Source organism: Parasteatoda tepidariorum, chromosome 4 (assembly GCF_982258835.1).
Source record: "Parasteatoda tepidariorum strain Cologne lab strain chromosome 4, Ptep-v5.0, whole genome shotgun sequence".
Taxonomy (NCBI): domain Eukaryota; kingdom Metazoa; phylum Arthropoda; class Arachnida; order Araneae; family Theridiidae; genus Parasteatoda; species Parasteatoda tepidariorum.
The window spans coordinates 83,487,784-83,495,453 of NC_141758.1; the positions used below are offsets into that span (position 1 = coordinate 83,487,784).

The following is a 7,670-nucleotide window of genomic DNA, read 5'->3' on the forward strand; positions in this document are numbered from 1 at the left end:
GTCATTCAAACATTGTAAAATGTCAAATGATAAGATATAAAATATGAGTTTGTCAAGAGTATTAACTAATCCAACAAATTGAAAAATTGTACTATAATTTCAGACTAATTATTCCGATAAAAATGTAACAGTAAGATGAAATTCTTATATATATTTCTGAAATAAAAATTTAAAAGTTATATTTCAAAAAAAAAAATTAACCTATTTTTCATTACATTGTACTCTTGTCGGTCCAAAAAGTAAATTACAATGTTTGGAATGATTATGAATACTTAATTTGGCCTATATTAAAATTGCCTACACACATTTTAGTTGAAAATTTAATTTTTTACTTTTGGCCAAAGATAATGGTCTTCTGACCCACAGTGCTTCGATACGATTTCATTATAAATAAAAATGAAAAAATTTCACTAGAGTTTGATACCATGAAATTATTAAACTTCTATAATTTAATAAATCTTTAGTAAAATAATTTTTCTTTTATTTTACTAAAGCTTGCACTTAATTATTTTGCTATTTGCAACGTTCATACATTGTTGAAATTGATATAGCTAGCTTTGATTCGCTAACTTCTTTTGCTCAATTTGATAGTATCTACAGTTTAATAAAAACGCAATTAGTTATTTTGAAATGATCATAAATTGTTAAATTGCTCTAGCTCGCATTGATTCGCTAACTTCTTTTGTGCAATTTGATAGTATCTACAGTTTAATAAAAACGCAATTAGTTATTTTGAAACGATCATAAATTGTTAAATTGCTCTAGCTCTCATTGATTCACAAACTTCTTTTGTGCAATTTGATAGTACCTACAGTTTAATAAAAACGCAATTAGTTATTTTGAAACGATCATAAATTGTTAAATTGCTCTAGCTCGCATTGATTTGCTAACTTCTTTTGTGCAATTTGATAGTATCTACAGTTTAATAAAAACGCAATTAGTTATTTTGAAACGATCATAAATTGTTAAATTGCTCTAGCTCGCATTGATTCGCTAACTTCTTTTGTGCAATTTGATAGTATCTACAGTTTAATAAAAACGCAATTAGTTATTTTGAAACGATCATAAATTGTTAAAATTAATCTAGCTTGCATTGATTCGCTAACTTCTTTTGTGCAATTTGATAGTATCTACAGTTTAATAAAAACGCAATTAGTTATTTTGAAACGATCATAAATTGTTAAATTGCTCTAGCTCTCATTGATTCACAAACTTCTTTAGTGCAATTTGATAGTACCTACAGTTTAATAAAAACGCAATTAGTTATTTTGAAACGATCATAAATTGTTAAATTGCTCTAGCTCGCATTGATTTGCTAACTTCTTTTGTGCAATTTGATAGTATCTACAGTTTAATAAAAACGCAATTACTTATTTTGAAACGATCATAAATTGTTAAATTGCTCTAGCTCTCATTGATTCACAAACTTCTTTTGTGCAATTTGATAGTACCTACAGTTTAATAAAAACGCAATTAGTTATTTTGAAACGATCATAAATTGTTAAATTGCTCTAGCTCGCATTGATTTGCTAACTTCTTTTGTGCAATTTGATAGTATCTACAGTTTAATAAAAACGCAATTAGTTATTTTGAAACGATCATAAATTGTTAAATTGCTCTAGCTCTCATTGATTCACGAACTTCTTTTGTGCAATTTGATAGTACCTACAGTTTAATAAAAACGCAATTAGTTATTTTGAAACGATCATAAATTGTTAAAACTAATCTAGCTCGCATTGATTCGCTAACTTCTTTTGTGCAATTTGATAGTATCTACAAATTAATAAAAACGCAATTAGTTATTTTGAAACGATCATAAATTGTTAAATTGCTCTAGCTCTCATTGATTCACAAACTTCTTTTGTGCAATTTGATAGTACCTACAGTTTAATAAAAACGCAATTAGTTATTTTGAAACGCTCATAAATTGTTAAAATTAATCTAGCTCGCATTGATTCGCTAACTTCTTTTGTGCAATTTTATAGTATCTACAGTTTAATAAAAACGCAATTAGTTATTTTGAAACGATCATAAATTGTTAAATTGCTCTAGCTCTCATTGATTCACAAACTTCTTTTGTGCAATTTGATAGTACCTACAGTTTAATAAAAACGCAATTAGTTATTTTGAAACGATCATAAATTGTTAAAATTAATCTAGCTCGCATTGATTCGCTAACTTCTTTTGTGCAATTTGATAGTATCTACAGTTTAATAAAACCGCAATTAGTTATTTTGAAACGATCATAAATTGTTAAATTGCTCCAGCTCTCATTGATTCACAAACTTCTTTTGTGCAATTTGATAGTACCTACAGTTTAATAAAAACGCAATTAGTTATTTTGAAACGATCATAAATTGTTAAATTGCTCTAGCTCGCATTGATTTGCTAACTTCTTTTGTGCAATTTGATAGTATCTACAGTTTAATAAAAACGCAATTACTTATTTTGAAACGATCATAAATTGCTAACATGCTCTAGCTAGCATTGATTCACGAACTTCTTCTGCTTCAATTTGATAGTATCTACAGTTTAAATAAATCGCAATTAGTTATTTTGCAACGTTCAGAAATTGTTAAAATTAATCTAGCTCATATTGAATAACAAACTGTTTTTTGTGCAATTTGATAGTATCTACAGTTTAATAAAAACGCAATTAGTTATTTTGCAACGTTCATAAATTGTTAAAAATGATCTAGTTCACATTCAATCATCAACTGTTTTTTGCGTAATTTTTATAGTATCTACAGTTGGAAACCTAAAGCATTTTAAAAATGATGATTTGGTATACAAATCTTTAAAAACGTATCTTAATTTTGGAAAAAAGTTATTAAATGCAAACGTTTTTGGTAATGCCTGAGGTGTCTCGACTAAATTAGCCTCTGAAAAGTGGATATAATTACTGAAGGGACAAAAAAAACTATTTAATTTTCAAAAAAAATTTCAAATATATATTTATTATTAAAAATTTAAATTTTTTTTTAAATTTTATTTGTTATATAAATGAAAATGGAAATTATACTACAATAAAAAATTTATTATGATTGAAAATTATAAAAATTAATTAATGCTACTTTGGTTTAAAAATCCAACTAAAAAGTAAATTTCTTAACCCAAAAGACAAAATTTAACCTATACAAAGAGCTCCTACGGCCTGTGATCCTATATGGTAGTGAGTGCTGCACTCTTAATAAAAAAGAGAACAAATTGTTGTTTTTTGCGAGAGGGATACTTGAAAGAATTTTTGGTGCTGTCTATGAGAATAACAAATGGCGCACCTTTTACAATCGTGAGTTATATAAAAAAATATAAACAACCAGACATAGTTCATGTTATTAAGGCCAATCGCATTTGATGGCTGGGACACTTTTATAGATCTGAAGACCAAAACTCGGCAAAAAAAGTAGCTTTTTTTAAAACCAAAAGGTATAAGAAAAAGGGGTCGTTCACCGTCTAGGTGGCTGGACGCAGTTGAGAGGGACCTAAAGTTAATAGGAATAACTAACTGGATGGCCATGGCACAGAATGGATCAAGATAGCAAGAACTTATTGGAGATGGCCTTGGCCTGTCATAGGCTGTAGCGCCCAAGAAGAAGAAGAAGAAGAAGAAATTAATTATTTCCTACAAAATATTCTAGATTTTTCTTTTGATTATACTAAATTTTAAAATTTTACGAACGATTTTTCTCTTCAGTATTCCAATGCCTTTAAGTTAATCTATTAAACTAGTTTAGATACCATAGTAAATACTTCATAAAATATTACTTAAAACTAGGACTGGGCTATAAATCGATATATCGCGACATATCGATTTAACGTCTTGTATCGGTAGGCCGATACAGCGACTTTCGTTCCAAGCGATGCATCAGAAATCTGATTTAAGCCGTCAAGTAAAGAAGACGAACGATATAGCGATACACGATATAGCGATGCAAGACACGCAAGGATCTCTTACGTTCCGATGACAACTCGCGCTGGGGAAGACGATGTTTGTATCGTTATATTGAAACGGCCTTGATTGATAAGCGGTAGAATCAAAATCAGTTTTGAGAACATATATCGTGATCTCGCATGTTCGTTTCCGCACCTCTTAGTTTTTTTTTTTCTTCTTTGTCGCGACTTGATATCGTTTCTTGTAGATTATTTTCAGTGGGACTAACTTTGTGATCGCCGCCGTTACCTTGTTCTGAACGTTATCTATTATTGAAAAGAATATATAAAGAAGTGTTTCTTAATTAATTAGGTAAATTTTTTTTCTGAAACAAAACTTTCTTTTTAAATGTGAAAATTAATTTCGATAATATATGTTTAAGTATTATTTTACGTTATTGAATTTATTACAAACGGAAATCTTATTTAAGGTGCCCATAAAGAATTAAATTAAAAAGTAATTAAATTTGTTAGGCTATTTTTTATTTTATTTTAATTTATTAAAAACTTTTTGGATAAAATAATAATTTAATGGGTTTTTATTACTGATTTTAAATTTATAAATCTTTCATTTTCTTCATTCTTTCATTTTTATAAATAAAATTATAACAAAACTTATTTTTCCTCTTTCGCATTTGGACATAAGTCAATCAACTTTGTTTATTCAAAAAAATTAGTAATGTTTGCGATTGAGACTTCTTTTTTTAAAATCATTTAGCACTTCGTTTTATTAAAGAGTATAATCGTGTTTTTTAATTTTCTTTCAATATTGTCAGTTGAATATATTGTCGAATATCATAATTCTTTTGTTTTTATATTTTTAAGAAATTAAACCTTACTTTGTTTTTTCTTTCAGAATTCGGTAATTATTCAATTTAACTTTATTATTTATGTGAAATAATAATGATAAAAAATAGTGTTGTTTTAAAAGTGTTTTTTTTTTGTTTAATTTATTTAGCCCTTTGTTTTAAGCATACAAATAATTCTTAACGAACTAATTTTTTAAATTTTCTTTCCATATTGTTAGGCAAATATATTGATAAATTTCAATTTTATTTATTTTTTTATTATTTATTTTTAAACTAGGAAATCTTTCGTTATTTGCTCGATCATTTTTAGAAAATATAACATTAATATCTTTCTTAAGCAAAACATATACTTCAAATTAATAAATTGATTTAAATCAATCTGAGTATGAAGTTTTGATAGAAATCCGACTTTCTGAGCCATGCAAGTAAATGAATTTCAAAAATACTATATCGCGATACATCGCTATATCGCGATGCAAAACTGACGATGCATCACGATATAAAATTTCTTATATCGCCCAGTCCTACTTAAGACAAATATTTACTAGCAAAAAAAATTTTTTTCAATATAAAAATAAATCCAGCTCAATTAAAAAATAAATACTTACGCAGTGAAACAAAGATATAACTGTAAAAAACCTTATTTAGAGTTAGACCAATAGTTTTATATGAAAGTGAGTGTTAGACTACAAATAAATCGAATAAGGATAAACTCACAAAGAAGAACATTTGAAGCAGTAAAGAAAAATGGAAAATAAAGAACTAGATATAATGGTCAACTAAAACAAAAATGCACTGAAAAAAAAAAGTATGGTCAAAACTACCAGAATATGGTTAAATTTCCCGTCTTTCTGGTTCTATAGGAACACCAAGAAGCTCGGTTAATTTTTACTGAATCGCGCTGGTAATGATTTTGGTTAAATCAACTATAAAATATATAGCGCCATAACAGGTGATAAAATTTTGTAAATGAAATAAGCTTTCGTAATTTTATCATGATTTCATAGAGTATGGCATAAAAACTATTCATTCGGTTAAACTTACTTTTCAGTTTTGTATTTTTAAGTAAATTTTGGTAATATGAACTATAATTTTGAAAATTAGAATTAACGGTTAACCGCTACCATATAGTTGGAAAAATTACAAAATGAATGGTTTAAAATTATTTTAGTTTAAATACCGTATATTTTGGTTTTATTTCCAAAATTATGGGGGGGGGGTTTCTGCCAGAAATGTGATTAGAATAGAGTACGGTAATTTTACCAGAATTTTTCTCTCCGTGTGTAGAGAATCTAATGCAGTAAGAGTAATTTAAGTATCGCAACTGAGATGGCTTGGCCACATACATAGATATGGAGAGGAAAGCCTTGTGAAAAGAATAATATTTGAAATGCCACAGGGAAAAAGGAAGAGAGGCAGGCTGTTTAGAAGGTGGCAATGGCGATCTGGAAAAGTGTTTCAAAACATTGATATCAATAGATAGCGAGCAGTGGAAACTGATTGAAATGGCATTGGCAATAGTGCTTAAGAAAACAAAGTTGAAGAATTTTAAGTTTAAAATTGTCCTCAGTTGTTCCTCTCGATACCTGGGATCTTTACCCACTTCGCACGCCACTTACAGAATCGCATTTGTCTGCGGTTTTTACCTTAGCTCCTCAATCAATAATACAGATAAGAAACTCTTTTGCACACAATCATTAGTCTTGTTTATCCCGAGATTATTACTCACAAATAATTTTGTAATTTGTTTACTTATTTTTCCCCTACTTTAATCTGAAATTTACTTTAAAAAAAATTAAAACATATAAGGCATACGGATATTTAGATCATGTTTAACTACGTGATTTTGTGCAAAAATAAATAAACTATAAAAAATAAAAAAAGAGCTGTAAAAATTTTAAAAGCAGCAGTAAAACATGGCCTTCAGAGTTGCATTATTAATAATTTCGGCAACTTACATTTGTTTCGAGAAGTTTTTCGCATTTTCAACAATTCCATTCATATGATAAGATGTATGAAACTTTATTAAAAATGTGTTTTTTTCTTCATTAAACCTTGGATTTTCATAATTCTCATATTAATTTTGATTTGTTGGTAATAAACACAGTTTAAGTATTGACGACTAAGTTATGTGTTTAATACTAACATAACATGCATGGTTAAAAAAAAAAGAACTTTCATTATTAAATCATTGATGATTTTTGGGAAAGGATTTGCAGTTTCAACAACTCAAATTTTAGGACAAGGTGTTTAAAATTTTACAAAGAAAAAAAAAATTGTTCTTCTAAAAAGAGTCTCTTACATTACATCAAAGAATATCTTTTTTTGGAGTAATCAATACACTTTAAAAACTAATTACTAAATCAATACGTTAAATAGTGGGACGTAAAGAATAAAAAAAGCTTTTAAAACTATATTTTAATATTTTTTAAGTTTGCAGTTCCAAAAATTCCAATCATACATAATATTCTAACATACGTCTATAAGAACTTAGACCCATAAAATTTTCTTGTTATTATTTTGTTAAAATCTTAAGAAAACCAACAAAACTGTTACTTACTATACAGAGATATGGCAGGTTTCCGAAATCTGTGATTATTTCTTGAATTGCGATGAAATGAAAAGAGAACTTATTCTACAAGCGCTCTTATTTTCTTTTCGACATCCCTTCAATTGATTGGTCGATTTACTTGACGTCACGAGTGGTCTTAAATATGATTGGCTATTCACTAAGATTTGGTCAACACGTAGAAAGGCGCGAATAAGAGAGAAGTGCGCATTTTTATGAAGGCATCGTGGGAGTTACGAATGCTTAATAATAAGTGAATGTAAATTAGTTCTTAAGATTCTAAAAAAATAATAAAAAATAATAAAATAATAAAATATAAAATAATAATAAAATAATAATAAAATAATTTTTAAATATTTTAC

The 7,670-nt window shown here is 27.6% G+C and overlaps 1 long non-coding RNA gene across 1 annotated transcript in view; it reads right to left on the reverse strand.

Annotated features, from left to right (window-relative positions):
* The window catches only part of LOC147811842 (uncharacterized), a 39,435-nt gene extending 32,029 nt beyond the window's left edge, over nt 1-7,406 (reverse strand). The window contains exon 1 of the long non-coding RNA XR_015432880.1: nt 7,300-7,406. This is a non-coding gene — a long non-coding RNA (uncharacterized LOC147811842). The remainder of the gene's footprint in view (nt 1-7,299) is intronic.
* Nucleotides 7,407-7,670: the final 264 nt, after the last annotated feature.